Source organism: Apium graveolens, chromosome 5, assembly GCF_009905375.1.
Source record: "Apium graveolens cultivar Ventura chromosome 5, ASM990537v1, whole genome shotgun sequence".
Taxonomy (NCBI): Eukaryota; Viridiplantae; Streptophyta; class Magnoliopsida; order Apiales; family Apiaceae; genus Apium; species Apium graveolens.
The window spans coordinates 135628454-135652939 of NC_133651.1; the positions used below are offsets into that span (position 1 = coordinate 135628454).

Here is a 24486-nt window from a genome sequence, read left to right on the forward strand (position 1 = left end):
AAACGGCCTTCCTCAATGGGAAACTTGAAGAGGAAGTGTATATGACACAACCATAGGGTTTTCTTTCCAAGGGAAATGAACACCTAGTGTGTAAGCTGCTGCGAACCATATATGGTTTAAAGAAAGCTTCTCGTAGATATAATATCCATTTTGATGAGACAATCAAAGAGTTTGGTTTTATCAAAAACATAGATGAACCATGTGTCTACAAGAAGGTTAGTGGGAGCGCGGTAATATTTCTTGTATTGTATGTGGATGACATACTTCTTATAGGAAATGTTTTGCGACGCTTTCATCTGATTAGGGAGATTGTTGAAAGAGGAGATGTCAACGTCAAGAGAGTTGACACACATAACAACATAGCAGACCCTTTAACAAAGCCACTTTCTCAAAGTCACTTTGATCGTCATAAAGACAAAATGGGTATTAGATACCAGAGTGATTGGCTTTAGTACAAGTGGGAGATTGAAAGAGATGTGTCCTAAGTCCAATCATGTATGATGATTTAGGAATAACTTTTATGTAATCTGTTTTGATTTCATTGATATTAATAAAAGATTTATTTTGGTTTTATTGCGGGCTTTATCTATTTAAGTGTTTAAATCATATATACCATAGTTTAGAGTAAAGCTTTTTATGGATTATGATGAGATCATAATAACGAGACCTAAAAGATGATAACTCTAAACTTAAATATTTCCTGGTCGTAGGATTACTAACTGGTAATTAGTAATCCGCAAAGATCGGTACATACTATGCTTACTTCATTATGAAGGATGTCTGTTCTCATAGACATTTGTGTGGTGACACTATAGCTAGTATGTAGGTGCTTATTATAGAATAAGTTCACTGAACATGACTCACACAGCTGAACAACTGATGGAGTTCACTCACGTGTCAGCAGATTTTCACATAGTGATAGTTGTACAAGTATCCTTAGACTTGAGGTCATCATAGTCATCTTATGTACACTGAACTATACTTTGGTTTAGTTCTTAGTCTCCAGGGACAATAATAAGGGCTCTACTGGGTGTAGGAATTTATTCACAAAGATAGTGTATGATCAATAAAGGATCTACCCCTTCCAGTAAAAGGAAGAGAATGTTCAATGCTGATCCACTTATGCTAGTTCAGGAATCTCTGGCCATAGTGAATGAAATTAGAAAGGAGTTTCTAATTCAAATTAATTAGAACTAAGCATAGTGAATGGGAAATCATATGATTAAATAAGATAGGCTTGACACGAGTTCCATTCCTTGTATTTAATCATGACATTGCAGGGTAGAAGGAATTAATTGTACGGTAACTATTCACTTAATAAGTTCTTGGTATTCTAAGCAGTAAATTCGTATTATCCGGATAGTCGCGATATGCTGAGAAGTATCCCTCACGATGTAGAATAAACATGATTAATTTATTAATTAATCATATTTAATAAATTAGAGAATTTATATAAATAATGATAAAATAGTTTTATTATTATTTATTTCTACTATCGGCTTAATATTGAACCTACAGGGTCACACCATAAAAGAGAATGATTTAATGGTGGAGGAATTAGTTAATAATAGCTGGTAATTATTTATTTGTGAAATAAATAATTAATTAGCAAAATTTAATAATTGATTAAATGAGATTTAATTAATTATAAATTAATTAAGAAAAGTTCTTAAAATTATTAATTAAGAATTTAATTTTGGAAATTAAATCAAGTGAGAGAATTATTTTTCTAAAGTGTTTAGAAAAAGGGATTAATGATTAAAAGGTGTTTTAATTATTAGTTAATTGGTTAATAAGAATAATCAATTAAAGTGTTAATAATAATAATATTTTATGGGAAAATTTTCAGCTGAAAATTTTGCCTATAAATATACTATTATAAACCCTATTTGCCTCAACCCAAATAAAAACCCTAATTCTAAAGTAGAAAAGAAAGGGAGGCAACTAATTCTGTCAACCCCTTCCTCCTCCATCACATTGATCTCTTGGTGGATACCGTGGAGTGCTTCACACTTGAGGAGCAGCTGCTAGGGATCTCCGCTTGTCGTTCTTGGATCGCTTTTAAAGGTTAGAAACGATCCCATATGATTTAATCACGATTTGTATGCCTTTATTTGGATTTTATATCAAGAAAATTGTTTTACCTTGCTTCCGTGATGTATAAAATCCAATAAGTTTTCCCTTTCCAAATAGATACGACTTCTTGGTGGAGTCCTATCAACAAATTTCTACTTGGTAAAAGGGAGACGAGCTTTACGTTTCAGAGTTATGGATTTGAATTGAACTAGGAGTTAGCGAAAGAGGCCGAGAGGTGAATCATTCCTTAGGAGTCCAGCGTTCGGTCGACAAATAAATCTGACTGTTCTCCTCTATATGTAAATATAAAGGGGGTTGTATAACTGCGACTGATCATCATAGCTGCACATCCTAGCATGGGTGAAACTCCAGAAAGTAGTTCATCATCCAGATTGGATATTTTCCTGCAACATCATCGAGAGCACCCATGGGAAAAAGCTACGTCTGGGTGACCAGTGAGTGTTGGCAGGGTCGAGCATTCAAAATGATGTTTCCAAAATGAAGTAACTCGTAACTTCATCTTTTAAAAGATATTTCAAGGATTGATTTTCCTTGAGGGGACAAAAGCCCTCAAGAGTCTTTACGAAAATGATTTATACAAGACTTATCTTGTAACTTCATCTATATGATGAACTTTAGAAAACTTGTTATACTTTGAACAAAAATAGTTTTCAAGAAGTTTTACGAAAAATATATATAAACATATTGAAGTATTTAGTAACTTCATTTTTTAAACATATATCCAGATAATGTTACAGTATGCATGGCAAAGATTTTCCAAAAACCGTTAAGGCAAGGTTAGATATATGAGATCACCTTGTAACGTTATATTATATAGTTTATATTTTGGAACTCTGTTTATAATATGCATAACAAATGATTAACTCAAATAATTATGAAAAGGATCATTAGTATTGTTGATCCGTTATATATTATTTTGGGGCTTTATTGCTCCCTTTTATACAGTATTTGAAATGTATGTTGGTCTCAGAAATTGGGGAATGTTACTATCCCTTGTATAGTATTTTGAACCATATGGTATTTTAAAACCAAGGATATATCTTAAAGATTTTGGTTGCTATAACAAAAAATATTATTGAATTTGAAACTTAATAAGTTGTGAAGATATTTATTCTACAGTGGAATACTTGCTGAGCATTATTGTGCTCATCCTTGTTTTATTTATTAAACCTTTCAGTAGTTGGAGAATATAGTCAATTATTTCGTACTACGAGGAACGGGAGTGGATGATTAAACCCTGAGATAGCCAGTTTAGAATTGTTAATACAAAAGGGAGTTGCATAGGTTTCAGTCGGGAATGTTGAAGCTGGTATTCAAGTCTAGTTGTTTATTTTGTACTCTTGTATAATTAAGTTTAGTTGTTAATATAACTTCAGGTAGAGGTTGTAATTAATAGTGTGAGATCATGGATAGTATATTTGGTTTGTAATAATTAATGTCACTTTTGAGAATTGTTTCTTAGGATCTAACTTGTGTGTGTAAGAGATCGGGGTCATTTGTTGTTGTATTATTGGATTGCTGAGTTAATGCAGGTAATATATATTTGGACGGTAGCGTAACGACTCAGATTCCTGACCCTTGATGTGAGGGTGTTACATTGGCTTCCATTCCTTTGGTAACGACCTTAGAAATTTTAGGTTGGAATCCTTGGTTTGGTAGACTCTTCCATACAACTTTAGACCATTCAATAGTTTTTGAAATCTACTGAAAATGTCACTCAGTGACTCACCATCTTTAAAATGGAAGTGTTCATATTGTTGTATGAGAAGTTACATCTTATTTTCTCTTACGTGCTCAGTTCCCTCACATAGCACTTGAACAGTGTCCCAAACATCCTTAGCAGTTTTGCAGTTTATGATATTTCCAAACATGTCTTGATCAAGACCATTGAAAAAATGTTCATGGCCTTTTTGTCTTTGTGGACTGCTTCAATATCTTCATTAATCCATTATGACTTAGGCTTCGGAACAGTCTGCTCATTTCCAGTGGCATCTTCAACATCTGTTGCAACCCTGCGAGGAACATGAGGTCCATTTTCTATACACTTGACATAGCTTTCATCTTGAGATAGTAGCTGAAGGTGCATCTTCACTTTCCAGTGATGATAGTTGTCTTTGTCCAGAATTGGAATCTTTACACCAACATTCTTCCTGCTCATGTTGTCTGATTTCTTTGATCTTTAAACTCTTTGTATGTTAAGAGTTTGCTCTGATACTAACTGTTAATCCCTAACAATACACCAACAGAATAACAGAAAGGGGGTTGAATGGAATTCTGGATACTTTTTACTTTTCAGAAAACTCTTTCTGAAATATACAACTGTGTTTGTGAATATGCAAGAATGCAAATAAGACTTTAAAAGTATTCAACTAACACAAAGTAAATAAACACAAGTTTAAAAACTTTCTGGTGGATTTGTCTCTCCACCAGAGATGTAAATATTGAAGAAATGTATATGACGCAAAATGCACACAGCTGCTTACAAGTGAATCTTACAACTTAAAACTAAGAGTACCAAAAATACAGCTTGCTTTGTACTTGTTGTTCTAGTTGGTAAGTTCTAAAATACTTGCCACACTTGATTTATATATTCACCAAGTTCACATGTGCAATAAGATAAGAATAATATTCCTATCAGCTAAGTCTAAGCACATGCTTCTTCATTTCTCTGTTCAATGCAATCCAAGTAAGTTACAACATCTTTGAACGAGCTTGTTTCGCATGGAAATGGAAATCCTTCATTTTCTTCTAAAACCTGCAATCAGGCTACCACATTCCTTTTGTGCACTATCAACTCATGTGACTGTGTCATCTTCTGTCAAGTCACTATCATTTGTTATCTTTGTTGATTATCCGTTGAATTTTCATAGGTGTTATCCATCGACACTATATTGGTGTCATTCGTTGAAACTTTCTTGATAGCATTTGTTGAGAGCTTTAACTGATATCCGTTGAAGGCTTGACTTATCCGTTGAAGGCATATTGAGTTATTCGCTGAAGCTTATAGAGTCATCCTTTGAAACTTTCTAGATTAGCAGTTGAAGTTATTTCCATAGCAGTTGATACTCTTTCACTTATACAAAATTACAAGACATTTTATATTTACAATTAGCCCACCTATTTTGTATATCTTGCTAGTAGTCAACATGACTTAGAAACTACTAAAACTCCCAAACCCCTTAGCTATTATAGAGTACAGAATGTGCAACATACTTATTTACATAAGCTACTCCTTCAACGGATAGATAACTGTGCTTATTTGTTGAACGCTACAAAAGACGCTAAATAAATCTACTTAAGATGTTTTGGTGAATTATCATCAAGACTGCAATATATTCCTAACAGGAAATGTAAATAAAATTCCTAAAATAATTAAATTATTAGAATTTAACAAGAAAATGTACTAATAAAAATATTTAAGTAATTAGCAATAATTAATTATTTGTAATATATAAAAAAATTATCTGATTCGAGTTAGTCGAGTTTAAACCAAGTTCGAGTCGAGTCCGAGGCGAAAAGACAAGAAGCTCGAGTCGACTCATTTATTTATTCTAACTTATTTTCATATTCAAGATCGACTATTTAAAGAAACGAACCAAATCGAGTTGACTTGAACGGTTTGTTCACGAGTGACTTGCATGGCGCTAAAATAATCTGGGCCCTGTCCAAAATAATTCATAGGCCTGGTTACAATTCAACCCAAATGAATTCAAAGGCCATTCCATTAATAGAAAACATGGGTTTATATAATGTTTCTTCGTGCCATTAAATGGAACTAGCTCTATAACCCGTGTATTATTCTAGATTGTATAAATTCATGTTATTTTATTTGCGGTATATTAACGTTGTTCTCTAATAGATCGATGATGTGATTGTGTATGTGAGCAGCTTTTTGGGATGGGGTGACATTCGGATATTTGACATTAAGTTGTCGAAATGTTTGTAGTACTTGTTTGAGTTATTATAAAATATAGTAGTTGCACACATATAAATTTGTTTTATAATTGTTATTTGAATTTAAATCTTATTAAATTTTTATTCTTGACCTTGTTAATTCTTCACCTTCACTCGTCCAATATAAACAAATACATATTTCTAAACATGTTAGGTACCTCCTTGTTGCATATGATACAGAAACTTTGCCAAGAATTTCTGTTTCTAATACTAATATAAACTAACATGATCATATGCTCTACGATGAATATAAACTAAATCTAAGCTACAACAAATTAGAAATAGAATGCATTAATCGGGTATGGATGATAGAGTAAATAATAAGATATCCTGAAGTTGTCTACTTAGACACAATGTAAGCTTTATCCAGTATGATGCGCGAGCATTCTCTAAATATATATATAAAAAATTAATTTATTCATAATTTTTTTATTTTTTTGCATGTTAGAGATGTGATCGAAATATTTTATGTGTTTGTTGTGTCAAAAGCGTTATGGGTCACACAATACATAGTGTCAGTACAAGTTTGTATTGTATATGAAAGTTTCTTTCCTTTATTTATTATCTTTGTGTGAATTTAAATTTATTTATAAAATTAAATTATAATAACACTATATATAAGTTATTCGATTAGAGGCATAAATGGTTACAATGTACATATGCGAGCTTAATACATAAATTTTTTGTTGATATCTTTTTTAATATTTAATTCGTAATTATTTATGGTGAATCTAAATATGAGTATCAATATGATACATGGTATATATCACCAAATTGTATAGCAAACAAGCATCGGTATGGTGTGACGAAATTTATTAAAATTGATGGAAAAGAATAATAAATATGTAATAATAAAATCTATAATAATTTAAATATACTTTCACTAATTTATAAAACAACATAATTTTGAAACATATTTTCTCACATATAATATTTGTATATATTATTATTATTGATAAAATATGTATGATGGCATTCTAGGAAGAGCTCCCTTGTATGAAATTACATGGAGAATCATTATATAAATCGATATAATACATATATTTATTTCATATTTCAACATATATAACTATAAATTTGAGTTACTAAATCATAAAATGAAGTTGCACAATTTTTTCTTTAAAAAATAATGAAATAGTTCAAAGTGATTCTTTAATAGAATCATACTTGTCCAAAATGATTATACATTAAAATCAAATTTTAAAATCCTTTTTCACTTCAAATTTTAAGTGTTAACCATTAAACAATTTTTAAACATTACTAATATACTACATTAAAATCAAATTTTATATTTCATAATTTTGTTTATAATTATTGGTAAGATTCTATAATAAAATCAATTGTTCTCCACGGATCTACATATATGAGGGTTCACTCTAGAACATTATGTAAACCTACTATTCGAACAATTTTTTTGAGAAAAAATGCCCAGATTACCTCTTTTCAAATAACCGTGTGCCTTGTTTACCCAATTTCGTTGATGGGTTACCTAAATACCCACCACAAACGCCTATGTTGAAGGTGTATGTTGATTAACAGTGAAAATAAATGATCAACACAAACAATCGCAAACTCCTCTTTTTCAACCAACTATCTCCCCTTTCTTTTTCGAACTCTAGCTAACCTGATAGTCGCTATATCATCGTATTCTCTCTTCTTAATACCACTTTCTAATTCCTTCAATCAATTTTCATATTTTTCCTCCAGATCAACGCCATTCCCGTTGCTTTCTCAATTGATAACTACTACATACAAATCACAACAACTTCATCTTTATTCTTTTTCTAGGCTACTTCGGCTTATCCACATGTTACGACTCCCCCAGTGGCGTATCGGGTTCTCATTTGTCCAGCTAATCATTTTTGTTCAGACATGGCGTATTAACTCGATATTTTGGGGCTTACAAGTACAAATTACGTAATCTCGGTAATATCCCATCTATACCTATTTTGTACAATTAATAGGCGCATTTGCTTGATATTACTTCTTAGTAAGCGTATTAAATGTCCTCCTGTATGTCATGAGCGTATCTGTCTATCTAACCTAGGAGTACACTTATTTTTGCAATATCAGTTGATATGACTATAGATACGCCCTTTTTAAAGGCGTGTCCAGTTGAAATTAGGACACTCATTTATCCGCGTGAGTATTTTGGCATCTGTTAATTCAAAAGTGAGTAAATAGGGTTAGCCCTTTTTTTGATACCTACTATTTAATTATAAATCTATTTTTTTATCAAATTAAATAACTTAGTATCCATATCCAATTCAGTCACTCCGGATCGTGTCAAATCGGATATTTTTAGCCCAATTCATATATATATATATTTAAATTTCTCTGGATCGCGTCAGATCGGATCAGATATTCGACTGAATATTTGACTTGAGTAGTTGATTTTGACCCCATAATCTGATCCAATTAAGTATTATTTATGCACATGTATATATATGTATATATATGTGTGTATGTATGTATGCTTACATGCATGCATGTAATTATATATATATATGTATATATATATTTATGTATATATTTATGTATATATATATGTATGTATGTATGTATGTATGTATGCATGCATTATTTCAACCTATATACTGGACTAGCCCAGCTAGCCTCCTAAGTGACTAGACTAGTCCCACTAGCCTCTTACGTCTCTATCCAATCTTTAGGAATTCCAGGGCCGGAGCAAAATAATTGAGGGGCCCTGTGCGAAATTTCAAATATGGGCCCGTAATCTTTACTTAAATAAAAAATTCAAGTAACGGTGTCTAAATAAAATTAACTATTAAAAATACATTATAAACCAAAAATATATTTCAATATATTCACTTAGTGAAATTATTTTGTAAGAAAATAATCATCAATATTTAGCCTTTCTCACGACATAATTGTTCGTAAATAAAATTTCTAAAACTTGAGTTTGAAAAAACCCTTTTCTATAAGTACAACGGTAACATGAATAATTATTAAAATTTTATATATAATTTTTACATTATGAAAGCACGAAATTTTTTGAAAAACTTTAATGAATCTAATTCTCATATTTGATCCAAATTTCTTATATTTTTAAGGAAAAACTTGCCCAATTTTTTTCTTAAGAACTAAATTTTCATTTCTAGTTAATTTTTAAAATGAAAATTCAGGGCCATATAATTTCGGAGCCCCTGTGCGGTGGCTCACCCCGCGCTACCCCAGCGCCGCCCCTGAGGAATTCATTAGAAAAACCTTCATATTGGAAAACACAGAAATGTTAACTAAATTCTTTTTAACATTACCAGTATTTGAAATCATTTGGAGTCTTTCTAGTCAAAAATCATTCTTAGGTTCAATTCAAGGATTCAAGGCGAAGTAAGCAATTGAAATGAGGAAACGTAAGTTAAGAAAATGAGCAATCACTAAATATACGTATTATCAAAGTCATTAACAAGATGGTTTTTAAGAAACAATATGTTGACAAGCATCAGGTTTATGGTTATAAAGATCTAGGTAAACAAGGTATTAAACAACAAGGCTTAACAAAATATTAAAGATCAAGGGTCTTTGTGAAACACAGGGTATAACGAAAGTAGGGTAAGGTGTTTGAAATGAAGTAGGTCAACAACAAGGTTTCTCAATTCATATTCATCAACTGTATCGATAAGATCATCTATTCAATCAATGTATATCATATCAGTTCTCTGTGATCGAATCACAACTATTAAGAAATTAGAGTTACTTGCCTCACAAGCTTTCCTGTTTCACTGAAACTGAACTACTGCCACCTAGAGCTTCTTTGCCTTTCCTAGAACAAATGCCTTCTCTTTCTAAATCTACAATACAAAACGAATCCTAATTAGAAACTTTATCAGTTCTCAACGTTTCTCAGAACGCCTAGCTTTCTACCCAAATCGTATTATTCACTTTTCTTATTATAATTATACCACACATAACACATAATAGGTTAGCACCTATGTACACTTTATACTATCGATTCGACAATATTCTACACATAGCAAATAATCACGTAATCACATAGTCAAGCATGATTTATCTATTTTCAAGTCTCGCTGAGATATCTCGTCTATATTACTTATTCCTATATATCATTTCTCTCAAAAATTGGGCATGACGTATTCGTAAATACGCTATCCCTTTTTCAAAAATAACAATCAACCACAACAAGCAATCATAATCAATTACACTTAATCATTTCCTAGCTCTTAGCACGTAACATGAAACTCTACTTTAAACGAATACCAACTAACGACTTAACTTACCGAGTCAAAACTATTGCATGCAATTCGATTTCACCTTACAAATCACATATTGATATCCAATTATTACCAAAAACTTGAATTCACAACCAAATTGAACAATAATTCGATTCTCTAAAGTTTCTAAAATTATTTGCTAAGCAAATACAATCTATCCCATATTAGTTTCCTAGCTATTCGAGTCATAACGTATTAATTCGAATCAAAACTATAATATTAAACACAAAATTCGAACTAAAACAAGAATTCAAAAATCATATCATTCGATCTCCATTTAATTAACATGCAACCATTCGAAATCAACATGCATAATCTCAAATCAAAAACCAAATTTAATCCCTAATTCGAACAAAAACAAAGATTCTAAAATAAAAAAAAATCAGAATTTCCTTTAAACTAACATGAATCATTCAAATAAATGGGTTTAAATTTCTAGAGCTCAGTCATGGCATCACAGCTCACCACCGACTCACCGGAATTCATCGCTGGTGGCGGCGGTTCTTGGTGGTGCCCTCAAATCGAGGGTTTCCTACCAAAAACCCCCAATTTTCTTCTTAAAAATCATCACCAACACATTCATCTTCATCAAAACCGAACCCAACACCCAAACCCGAGCTTAAACTCGAAAAAGGATTTAAGGGTTTCGACTTTTATTGACACAAAATCAACATGAAAGCTTGAATCAATGAACAAGAGGTGAAATGGAACTCACCCATGGTCTCGGATCGGAAAAGGATCAAGAAACGAGAGAGAACAAGAGCGAGAGAGAGAGAGAGAGAGTGTGTGAGGACGGGGAAGAAAGAAGGGGAGGAGGGAGTGTATATACAAATATATATATACACACGAAGGGCATAATGGTAATCTCCCCATTTCTATTTTCTTTTTACAAAACAATCCATAATAACATTCCAAAAATCTAAAAATAGTTTTGTAAAATATAAAAATGATATCACTCTTATTTTTAAAATAAAGAATATGAAATTATCTCTCTTCCCAAATTTTTAAAATAATTTTTGAGTAAACGGATTAATTTATATGAATTTTATAAATAAATTATAGATAATAAAAAATTGACTATGGAAAATCATTTTAAAATATCAAAACATAAAATAAATCCAACTATCATTTTTAAAAAGTCTCTAGGACCATTCCAGAGAGGATAAAAAAATTTCACACTTTGATCATACTTTAATAATTTTATAAAATTTACATAAGGATCAAATCATCCTTATTTTTACCAAATAAATCCTTTTAAAAATATTTAAAAACTCGTGAATCACAGAGTCACACTTGTAACTTTCAAATAACATATATTCACCTAGTAACATCAAACACATTTCATATTTGTACACCTTAACACAAAATTTCCCTTTTAATTATTGATTATGCATATAACGTTTACCCGGTAATTCAATTAACAATATAATTTTCACAATTACGAATCCATATAACAGAAACGCACAGAGGACTCGATATATTTCATATTTTAATATAATCCACTAATTTTCTTATTCTTAATCCTTTTTCATTTAATCCACCTTTTGTATAACGGGTCCCGTTCTACTTGACGACCCGATAAAACTTAGTCTATGCATTTTACTGACTCATTAAACTGGAACGAGACATTTAACGTTCCCTTTTACTATTTTACAAAAATTACACATAATCCACAAAATTGTATAATTGTATATTTTATACTCATAAATCCACATAATCTACAAATTGGTCACAAAACTATACTTTATTTATATAATTACATCGCGAAAATTCTAATCGTTACAATCTACCCCCTTAAAAGGATTCTGTCCTCAGAATTTGACCTAAACAAGCAAATGGGGATATTTCTCACGCATTTCGCTTTCTATTTCCCAAGTTGATTCTTCGATCTTAGGATTTTTCCATAAAACTCTAACTAATGGTACAATCTTATTTCGAAGCGTTTTCTCTTTACAATCTAGAATTTGAATCGGTTGTTCCATATAAGACAAATCTTGCTGAATTTCAACGGGTTCCAATTCAATTACGTGACTGGAATCTACATTATACTTCTTTAAAAGAGATACGTGGAACACGTTATGGAGATGTTGCATCTGCGGAGGTAACGCTAACTCGTATGCCACTTTTCCGACTTGATTTAATACTTCAAATGGTCCAATAAATATGGGACTCAGCTTTCCTTTCTTTCCAAACCTGGATAAGCCTTGTCATAGAGATATCTTTATCAACACTTTGTCTCCAGGTTTGAATGCCATATCCTTTCGATTCTGATCTGCATACTTCCTTTATTGATAATGTGCAGCCATTAATCTTTTACAAATCAATTCCACTTTTTCCTTCATTTGCTGAACTAATTCTGAACCCAATGGTTTGCGCTCACCAACTTCATCCCAATATGTAGGAGATCTACATTTCCTTTCATACAACGCTTTATAAGGTGTCATGCCAATATTTGTGTGATAACTGTTGTTGTATAAAAATTCTATCAGCGGCAAATGGTCATCCCAATTTCCTTTGAAATCCAGTGCACAGGTTCTCAACATATCTTCGATCTTTTGAATAGTTCTTTCGCTTACTCATTTTCAACTTTATGCCCAAATGATCATAAAATTGTCGCCAAAAACTTGAGTCAAATCTTAGATCTCTATTAGACACGATAGATACTGGTACTCCATGACGCATTACAATTTTGTCCAGATACAACTTGACTAACTTTTCCAATGAGAATATTTCATTGATTGGGAAGAAATGCGTGGACTTTGTTAGTCGATCAATGATCACCCAAAATTACATCATGGTTAGCCTTTATCTTTGTTAATCCTACCAAAAAATCCATCGCGATATGTTCCCACTTACATTCAGGGGAAGTACATCTTCACACAAAAAGAATTATACCCTACACAATTATAAGAATTGTGTGAAGATGTACTTCAAGCTCTTGTGGTCCGTATAAATTTCACACTTTTCTCCGTATATATAGTGTCTCCAAATTTTAAGGGCAAACACAATCGCTGCCAGTTCCAAATCATGCGTAGGGTATTTCTGCTCATGAGGCTTTAGCTGACGAGAAGCATAAGCTATCACCTTTCCATGTTGCATTAATACGCAACTTAATCCTTTGTACGAAGTATTGCTGTAAATTACAAACTCGCCCCTCTCATCGGGTAGAACCAATACTGGTGTAGAGACTAACCTTTTCTTTAACTCCTGAAAACTTTCTTCACACTTATCCATCCATATAAACTTCTCATTCTTCCTTGTCAATTTAGTCAATGGAATTGCTATTTTAGAAAAATCTTGTACAAATCATCGGTAATATCCAGCCAATCCCAAAAAGCTTCTTACTTTCGTTGGAGTCTTTAGTCTTTCCCAATTCATAACAACTTCAATCTTTGTAGGATCCACTTTGATGCCTTCATTATTGACCACGTGTCCAATAACTGAACTTCCTTTAACCAAAATTTACATTTCGAAAACTTCGCGTATAACTTCTCTTTTCTCAAGATTTCCAAAACAATCTTCAAATGTTCCATATGTTCCGCTTCCGACTTGGGGTAAATCAGAATATCATCGATGAATACTATCATGAACTTTTCCAAGTATTTCTTAAACACTCAATTCATAAGATCGATAAAAGTAGCTGGCGCATTCGTCAATCCAAATGCCATTACCAAGAATTCATAATGTCCATATCTCGTTTGAAATGCCATATTGGGTATATCTTCTGCCTTAATCTTCAATTGGTGATATCCCGATCTTCAATCAATCTTCAAGAAATAGGCAGCTCTTTTTAGCTGATCAAATAAATCGTCGATTCGCGGTAGAGGGTACTTATTCTTGATAGTCAACTTATTGAGTTCGTGATAATCGATACACAATCTCATGCTTCCATCTTTTTTCTTTTCGAACAACTCTGGTGGACCCTACGGGGATACACTCGATCGAATAACTCCTTTATCTAACAATTCTTGCAACTGTATCGCTAGTTCCTTCATCTCAACGGGTGTCATTTGATAAGGAGCGTTTGAAACTGGTTCCGTCCGGGGAGCTAAATTAATCGTGAATTCGATCTCTCGATCTGGAGGTAGTCCAGGTAATTTATCGGGAAATACATCGGGAAACTCTTTAACCACAAGAATGTCCTCAATATTTAGGGATTCCTTCTCCACATCCTTTACGTGAACCAAATAAGCTTCGCATCCTTGTCGTAATAATCTCCTTGTCTGAATCTTCGTTAGAAATTTCATGTATTGCTTCTTCCCTTTAAATATCACCTCAGTTCCATCCTTGGACCTCAATTTCACTTTCTTGCTTTTACATTCGATCTGCGCATCATGGTTCGCTAACCAATTCATTCCGAGTATGACGTCAAATTCTCCTAGCTTAAATAGTATTAAGTCAGCAGAAAAGTGCCGACCTTCTATGACAATATCACAAATAGGACAAATCCTAGTGGTAGTAACTCTTTCCTGATTCGCTACTTTGATAACCAAACTAGATTCTAAAGGGTACGCAACACACTTTAATCTATCAACAACATTTTCAGAGATAAAAGATCTAGTAGCTCCAAAATCCTTTAACACTTTAACTTCTACTAAATTTATAGCATGCATACCTGCTACCACATTCGCATCCTGCACTGCATCTTTCATTTTTATATTAAATGTCCGTGCCCTTGGCTGAACTGATTGTGCTTATGTGGGTGGTGGTCCAGCAATCCTCAAAACATTAGCATTCTGAACAGGCTGTTTACAATTCCTTGGCATATGGCCAGCTTTTCCGCATTTGAAACATGTCATATCTGATCTTCCCAGCTTTTTGAAAATGATTCTTTTGATTCCCATTTCCGGGCTTAAACTTCTGGAATTTCTGACTGGCATGGTTAACATTCTTCTCAAACTTTCCCCTAAACTTAGATCTTCCTTGCTTCCTTGATCCTGTTCTAATCCTCAAACTTCCTTTTCTTTCCTTTATTTTCACTTTTAGTTGCTTCTCTTTCTCCTTTCATAATCATTGTTTTTTGTACCACAACAACATATATTTATATCTCAAGAAGGGCCATTTCACTCCGAATCCATGACTTAAGTCCTTGTTGAAATCATTTAGCTTTCTTAGCTTCCGTATTCACGTATTCTGGCACGAATCTCGCTAACACTGAAAACTTTACCTCATACTCCTCCATAGACATATTCTCCTGCTTCAAATCAAGAAATATCATCTCCAATTGATCATGCATATAACTTGGTAAATACTTCTCCAGAAACAATTCTGTAAACTTCTGCCAAAAGATAGCTTCTTCTTCCTGCAATACTTTGGTAGATTCCCACCAATAGCTAGCCCCATCCTTCATGTAATAACTCGCATATTTCATCTTCTTCTCGTCCTTAACTTCAGCAAACTCAAAATTTTTCTTCATTTCTCTTAACCAGGTCTGTGCTTTTATCGGATCGAGATATTGAGTGGCATTTATGACACTTTATTATGCTCTAATAAGCTTTGGATTGATGCATTTGTACTCAATTTTGTAAGTGTTTTAATGTATTTTCTAGTGTTTTTGCATTTCAGGCATTAATCTGTAAATTAGGTGAATTAGCATTATTTTGGTGCTAATATGGTGTCTAGGTGGTGTTGGAATAAAAGCTTGTTGAAGCTGGCTCGAAGCTGCAAGATAAAGAAAAAAAAGAAGTTATTTCTGGCAGAAGCCCAGCGCGCCCGCTCTGAACAAGCGCGCGGCCGCGCCGAAGTATAGAAAACCAGCGCGCCCGCGCTGATGAAGCGCGCGCCCGCGCTGTATCGGGATAATAAAATCCTGATTCTATTACAATTCTATTTTCTGGAATCCTGTGTTGATTGGGCTGCTATATATTGATAACTCAAGATCATTTTTTAATAAGGAGACTTACCATAGCACGAGGAGAAGACGACAAAAGACCTATAGCACAATTCAACAAAGGCGAAGATGATCTAGTTTATTCTTGTGAATCTTTGTTTTGAGTTGTAATCTTGGATGCTCGTTTCTTGTTTTGTTGAACCTATACTCTTGTTTGTACTTGATTTAAATTATTCGTTATAAAGACTACATTTTATATACCATGCTTTCATTGGAACCCACGTTGATGATGAGTCCGATTATGGGCTAATCATTATTGTGGGGTTTTAACGGATTTATTTATGGATTTCTTTAGTTAAATTGTTTGATGCCTTAGTATGTGATGATTGTATGATATCTTAGTGTTGGTTGTGCGTATTCGTCTTATGAGCGTCGTGAACTTATAAGATAGTGTGTTAATTCTTAATTAAGCGAAAGTGAATTTAAGGATTTAGAACTTGCCATGCTAGCATAGGTTCATATATTTGTTATGCATGATTCGTAGGTAATTTTAACCATCTTACTTGCCCTGTATAATCAAGATAGATAACTTGTGCTTAAACCGTTATATTGTCAAATTCTATAGACCTATAGGGTCTCAATATAATTGGTGTCTATTCAGCTTCTATCTCTTTTGTTGATGTCTGGTAGTCTGGTACTCGTGCAACGAAAGTTGGCGTTTATCAGTTTAGTATTATCTGATTAGTATCATCATCATTGCATGCCAAGGTTAAGAATAATAAGGCTATTGAATGAAGTATTTAATGAAGTTAGAATCCCATGTTTGTCATACTTATTAATTCAATCAATCTTATTCGTGTAGTTAAAATTATTAGTTCAATTCTTAGTTATAAACAACCTCAATTAGTTATCGTCTTAGCATTGAATAATAACCATACATTTTTGCTTAAGTGCGTGAGTTAATTAGTTAACCAATACAGTCTCTGTGGGAATGAACTAGAAAAGATTCTATACTACTTGCGAACTCGTATACTTGCGTGTATTATTAGCGCGTGTTTAGCGACTAACAAGTTTTTGGCGCCGCTGCGGGGGACTGCAGTGTTAATTGATAGTTTATGTGCTTTCCATCAGTGGTCGTTAAAGTTCATTGACTCGGACATTGTTACTTATCTGTTTCCTTATCTTATTTCAGGTACTCTAGCGAGGGTGTATGTATACGCGTGCGCGTACTCGTATGAGAACACTGGATAAAGCCGAGGAAGAAGTTTTGGTAGTTCGTAAGAAGTTTTTGAGGAAGAAAAGAAGGAAGAAGAAGAAGAGAAAGTTGAAGAACCAGTTGTAGTAGCAATGGGAGATCAAGCAGAAAATCCGAAGGCTTTGATGGATTATTCTCAACCTAAGATCAATGACATTCAGTCAAGCATCATCAGATCAACCATCAGGGCTAACACTTTTGAGATCAAGTTAAGCACGATTCAGATGATACAGAACTCTGTTCAGTTTGGGGGTTCTCCTACCGAAGACCCCAACATGCACATCAGGGATTTCATCGAGATCTGTGACACTTTCAAATTCAATAATGTGACTGAAGACGCTATCAAGCTATGCCTTTTCCCATTCTCTCTGAGGGACAAGGCTAAGTGCTGGTTACACTCTCTACCAGCAGGATCTATCATCACTTGGGACGATCTCGCGCAAAAGATTCTCACTAAATTCTTCCCCATGGCGAAGACTGCTGCAATCAAGAATGCTCTTAGTTTGCTCAGCAAATAGAGGAATCTCTGTATGAAGCTTGGGATCGATATAAGGAGATGCTAAGGAAGTGCCCACACCATGGCATGCCTGATTGGATGATTATTAATTGCTTCTACAATGGATTGGGTGCTACTTCTAGACCCATGCTTGATGCAACATCAGGAGGAGCCTTGTGGGCTAAGAGCTACGATGAAGCTTATGAACTGATGGCTGCTAATGAGTACCAGAATCCTTCCCAGAGACTGACTCAGGGGAAAGTCGCATGAATTCTAGAGTTGGATGCAGCTACTGCTATCGCTGCCCAACTTAAGGATTTGACGATGAAGGTGGACACTTTGGCTAATTATGGAGTAAATCAAATCGCTAGTGTCTGTGAGCTTTGTGCTGGTGCCCATGAGACTGATCAGTGTGCAATTTCTAGTGAATCCGCTCAGTTCGTGAACAACTTCCAGCGATCACAGCAACCAGTGCCAGCCACCTATCATCCCAACAACCGCAATCATCCTAATTTCAGTTGGAGCAATGCTCAGAATACGGTTCAACAGCCTTATCAGCAGTACCCAGCTAAACAGTACAACCCCCTGGTTTTCAGCAACCACAGTATGCACCTAGAGAGCAACTCCAGCTGCAACAAGCCAATGAAAAATTTGAATTAGAGGAGTTGAAGCTTATGTGCAAGAGTCAAGCTATTTTTATCAAGACCTTGGAAAATCAAATTGGGCAAATTGCCAATGTCTTGCTAAATCGTCAGCCTGGTATATTACCTAGTGACACTGAAGTGCCAGGAAAGAGGGAAACTAAGGAGCGGGTAAAGGCAATCACTTTAAGGTCTGGAAAGGTTGCGAATCCCGAACAAACTCAAGAGTTGGCCGAAGAAGTTGGGGCTGAGAAAGAAGTAGTATAGCAGGACGAAGATGTGGGATCAGGGAAGACTATTGTTGAGCACACTCCGCCTGAGGATAATACAGGGGTGAAACAGATTTATTCTCCACCTCCTTTTCCCAAGCGGCTGCAGAAGAAAAATATGGACAAGCAATTTGAGAAGTTTCTGGAGATGTTCAAGAAACTTCATATCAGCATACCTTTCGCCGAGGCTCTCGAGCAGATGCCTAATTATGCAAAGTTTATGAAAGATATTCTCTCTCGGAAGGTGAAGCTAGATGATTTAGAGACAGTTGCCCTCACGGAGGAATGGAGTGATGTGCTGTAACAGAAGTTGCCTCCGAGCTTAAAGATCCAGGAAGCTTCACTATTCCATGAACTATTGGAAAAGTGACTTTGGACAGATGCTTATGTGACTTGGGAGCTAGCATCAATCTGATGCCCTTGTCAATCTTCAAGCAGTTAAACTTACCTGATCCCAAACTGACTTATATGACCTTGTAGTTGGCCGACCGTTCTATTACATATCCGCGGGGTAGTGTGGAGGATGTCTTGGTCAAGGTTGATAAACTCATCTTCCCTGCCGATTTCGTCATTCTTGATTTCAAGGAGGACAAGAAGAGTCCCATAATCTTGGGGAGACCTTTCTTGGCGACTGGCCATACCTTGATAGATGTGTGGAAGGGTGAGCTCACAATGCGAGTTCTGGATCAGGATATTACTTTTAATGTGTTCAATGCTATAAAATTTCCTACTGATAATGCGGAGTGCTTAAAGGTGGAGTTGGTCGATTCGGTGGTCACCTCAGAACTTGATCAATTGCTAAGGTCTGATGCCTTAGAGAAAGCCTTGTTGGGGAATTCAGATAGTGAAGATGACGAAGGGGAACAACAATTGCAATATTTGAATGCTTTTCCCTGAAAAGGAAAATTGATATGACTTTTGAATCTCTTGGAATGGAGGAATTGAACAAAGCTCATAAACGCCTCAAGCCTTCTATTGAGGAAGCTCCAACTCTTGAGCTTAAGCCTTTACCTGAACATTTGAGGTATGCATTTTTAGGTGATGTATCTACTCTGCCTGTTATTATTGCATCTGACCTTTCAGGTAGTGATGAGGAAAAGCTTTTGTGGATTCTGAGAGAGTTCAAATCAGCAATTGGATGGACTATAGCACATATTAATGGAATCAGCCCTTCTTATTGTATGCATAAAATTCTTCTAGAGGAAGGTAGCAAACCTACGGTCGAGCTGCAAAGAAGACTTAATCCTATCATGAAGAAAGTAGCGAAGAAAGAAATTTTTAAGTGGCTAGATGCATGGATCATCTACCCTATCTCTGATAGTTCATGGGTAAGCCCGGTTCAATGTGTGCCAAAGAAAGGTGGAATTACTGTGGTAGTAAATGAGAAGAATGAGCTTATTCCTACAAGGACAGGCACGAGGTGGAGAGTTTGCATGGACTATAGGAAGCTAAATAAAGCCACTAGGAAGGATCACTTCCATTTGCCCTTCATTGATCAGATGCTTGACAGGTTGGCCGGTCATGAGTACTATTATCTTCTGGCTGGCTATTCGGGTTACAATCAGATTTGTATCGCTCCAGAAGATCAGGAGAAAACTACCTTCACTTGTCCATTTGGTACTTTCGCCTTCAGACGAGTTTCTTTTGGTCTGTGTGGTGCGCCAGCCACATTTCAGAGATATATGATGGCCATCTTTTCTGACATGATTGGCCAGAATGTAGAGGTGTTCATGGACGACTTCTCAGTCTTTGGAGATTCTTTTGATGAATGCTTGAAAAATCTTGGACATGTTCTCAAGAGGTGTGTTGAGACCAATCTGGTTCTCAATTGGGAAAAATGTCACTTTATGGTGCGACATGGCATCATTCTCGGGCACAAAGTTTCTAGTAAGGGTCTTGAGGTGGATAAGGCCAAGGTGGGAGTAATTGAGAATCTTCCTCCACCTATTTCTATTAAGGGAATTCGCAGTTTTCTTGGTCATTCGGGTTTCTCCAGGCGTTTCATCAAAGACTTCTCGAAAATTTCAAAGCCTTTATGCAGTCTGTTAGAGAAAGATGCTCCTTTCAAGTTTGATGATGAGTGCCTTGCAGCTTTTGAGGCATTAAAGAAGAGTTTAATCACAACACCGGTCATAACTGCACCTGATTGGAATGAGCCTTTTGAGATGATGTGTGATGCAAGTGACTATGCAGTTGGAGCAGTTCTTGTCAGAAGAAGAACAACCTATTTCATGTGGTCTACTATGCTAGTAAGACCCTAAATGGTGCTCAACCGAATTATACTACTACGGAGAAAGAGCTTTTAGCTATTGTCTATGGTTTTGAGAAATTTCGATCTTATCTACTTGGGACTAAGGTGACAGTTTTCACTGATCACGCTACTATTCGACATCTCATCTTAAAAAAGGACTCGAAGCCTAGATTGATTAGATGGGTTCTTTTGCTTCAAGAATTTAAACTAGAGATCAAGGACAGAAAAGGAACTAAAAATCAAGTCGCTGATCATCTCTCACGTTTAGAAAATCCTAATGGTACTTCATTGGATAAGACGTTGATAAATGAGTCTTTTCCCGACAAGCAACTGTTTGGAGTGCAAGAAGAAGAACCGTGGTTTGCAGACATTGTGAACTACCTTGTGAGTAATATCATGCCTCCCCACTTATCTTATGTTCAAAGGAAGAAGTTTCTACATGAGGTGAAGTGGTATATATGGGATGAGCCTTTTCTTTTTTGCCAAGGAGCTGACCAAATCATCAGGAGATGTATTCCTTATAACGAAAAGGGGGGAATATTGTGAGATTGCCACTCAACGGCTTATGGAGGATATTATGGTGGAAAAAAGACAACAGCTCATGTTCTTCAAGCAGGTTTCTTTTGGACGACGTTGTGTAAAGATGCTCATCAGTTTGTTTTGAAATGTGATCGATGTCATCGTGTGGGTAATATGTCTAAGAGGGATGAGATGCCTCTTAATGTGCTTTTCGAGGTTGAGGTCTTCGATATTTGGGGAATTGACTTCATGGGGCCATGTGTCTCATCTTGTAACAATCAGTATATCTTGTTGGCGGTTGATTACGTGTTGAAATGGGTTGAAGTTAAGGTGTTTCCAATGAACGATGCGAAAGTGGTGCTTAATTTTTTTCAGCATATATTCACAAGGTTTGGAACTCCAAGAGTCATAATCAGTGATGAGGGATCGTATTTTTACAATTGCAAGTTCACTGCTATGATGAAAAGGTATAATGTGAATCATTGTGTTGCTACGGATTATCATCCTCAGACGAATGGTCAAGCTGAGGTATCTAACAGAGAGATCAAGCGTATTTTGGAGAAAGTGGTGTGTCTATCAAGGAAGGATTGGTCTTTGAAGCTTGATGAAGTTATTTGGGCGTATAGAACAGCATATAAGACTCCATCGGGAATGTCGCCATTTCAGTTGGTTTATGGTAAGGGGTGTCATTTGCTTGTGGAGCTCAAGCATAAGGCATATTGGGCTTTGAAGAAGTTGAATCTGGACTTGGATGCGGTTGGAAAAAAGAGGATGCTTTAATTGAATGAACTTGATGAGTTTCAACTTCAAGCTTATGAGAACAACAAAATGTATAAGGAAAAAGTCAAGAGGTGGCACGATAGGGGTCTAGTGCTTAAGTCATTTGTGCCGGGGAAACAAGTTCTTTATTCAACTCTCATCTCCGTCTTTTTCCTGGAAAGTTGAAGTCAAGATGGTCAAGGCCGTTTATTGTCAAAACTGTGTTTCCACATGGAGCGGTGGAAATTTTTTAGAATGATCTGGGCCAAGTATTCAAGGTATATGGTCAAAGGTTGAAGCATTTTTATGGTGACACGGAAAACCGCGAGGTGGTTAGTGTCGTTTTATTGTCCATTTAATCACAAGATTCTACGTCGAGCTAGCGATATAAAAGAAGCGCCTCTTGGGAGGTAACCCAAGTATGTTGTACATTAGTAGGTAGAAGAAGCAAGAAGAAAAGAGAAAAATACAAAAAAATAGAAAAGGGAAAAAATTCAGGGCCAACTACAGAATCTGGGCTCACCCGTGCTAAACAAGCGCGCGGCCGCGCCATTTTCAAGTAGCCAAGCGCGCCCGCGCTGTTCTAGCGCGCGACCGTGTCGGTTTTCCAGAAAGTGAGCGCGCCCACGCTGTCTCAGCGCGCGGCCGCGCCTGGTCCCTGTTCAAAAAAAATGGGAGTTTTAAGAGAAAATAGGGATTTTTAACTAAAAATCAATTCCAACCCGATTTTTACTCTTCCATATCCCATAATTCCCTCTCCTAATCAATTCCATTATTCCCACGATTCCCATAATCAATTCCCACTTTTATTCCTTATAGAATTCATACCTCTCCACCTATAAATACATACACTTACAAACAATTTGTCCACCAATTCACAACCTCTCAACACAAATTCTCTCTAAATACTTAAGCTTTTATTCTTTCTTCTTCAATCCCGATGGCACCCAAGAGACAAAGAACACAAGTTGGAAGCAGCACCACCGACTCTTCATCTGCGGGTGGTGTGAGGCCCAGGTTTTCTACTCCTGAGGCTGAGGAGGAGTACACTAGGCTTCTCTCGAAGACTATTGCTAAGGAGCGAGGTTTTCTGCCATCAGGGAAGGAATGTAAGCTGTTAGAGATGATTCTCGAGATGGGCTGGGTTTCTTTTTGTGAGGCGCCCACTACTGTGCCCATGAGTGTTGTGCGGGAGTTCTATGTGAATGCCAAGGTGAAGAAGAATGGCTTCAGGTGGTGAGGGGGAGGACTGTAGAGTACAGTGTTGATGCTATCAAGGCGGTGATTGAGCAGCCCGCGAGAAAGGTGGGTTAGGACACTTGGAACGATAAGACTCCTGAGGACTTTAATTTGGATCTCATCGTTGCTACTCTCTTTGTGCGTGAGACTCATTGAAAGTTCAAGAGGGGCACTACTGATTACTCCACGTTCCCTGTGTTGTGCATGAACAGGTTTGCACAGGCTTGGAACTCATTTATTTGTGCTAACATCATGCCATCGTCGCATGTGCATGAGATTACTGGGGAGTGTGCTCGCCTGCTGTGGGGTATTCTGCAGGGTGATTACATTGACTTGGGGATGGTGATATATCAGCGGATTTTGAGATTCTTGAGGGGAGGTACTACAGGTGCTATTCCGTACGCGTCAGTTGTGACGAAGTTGTGCGTGGCGGTTGGAGTTCATTGGCCAGCACATGAGCAGCTTCAGCTTCCCAGTGCTCCTATTGATAGTTCTACGCTACAGAGCATGCAGGAGTGGTATGGAGGGAAGCCCGGTCCTAAGGGGCTAGGTTATTCATATGATCATTTTCCAGGCGGTGTGCCCATAGAGGCTGCTACTGCAGGAGGTTCTCAGCATGCCCGTAGAGCAGCTTGGAGAGCTCAATATGGAGAGGAGGCTGGTTCGTCACAGCAGCAGCAGCAGGAGCAGAGATGGGAGCTGGTTTGAGTTTGACGCAGTATAGGCATCTCGCGAGGAGGATGGATGCGATGCACGACATCCATAGTCGGCTTGTGAAAGAGATGTGTCCTAAGTCCAATATGTATTGTAACGCCCCCAAATCCGGGGTCAGATGATTTGGTTGTCACGATGAAACCTCAATCCAAAATAACCTGTTAAATCAATAAATAAATGCCAGCGGAAGATATTTATCATTTATGACA

At 35.9% G+C, this 24486-nt stretch overlaps 1 non-coding gene across 1 annotated transcript; it reads right to left on the reverse strand.

The window, feature by feature from the left end:
- Nucleotides 1–17871: 17871 nt before the first annotated feature.
- Nucleotides 17872–17974, reverse strand: LOC141663460 (small nucleolar RNA R71). The gene has a single exon (XR_012551529.1). It is a non-coding gene; the product is annotated as a small nucleolar RNA R71 (small nucleolar RNA).
- Between the last annotated feature and the right edge of the window lie 6512 nt (nt 17975–24486).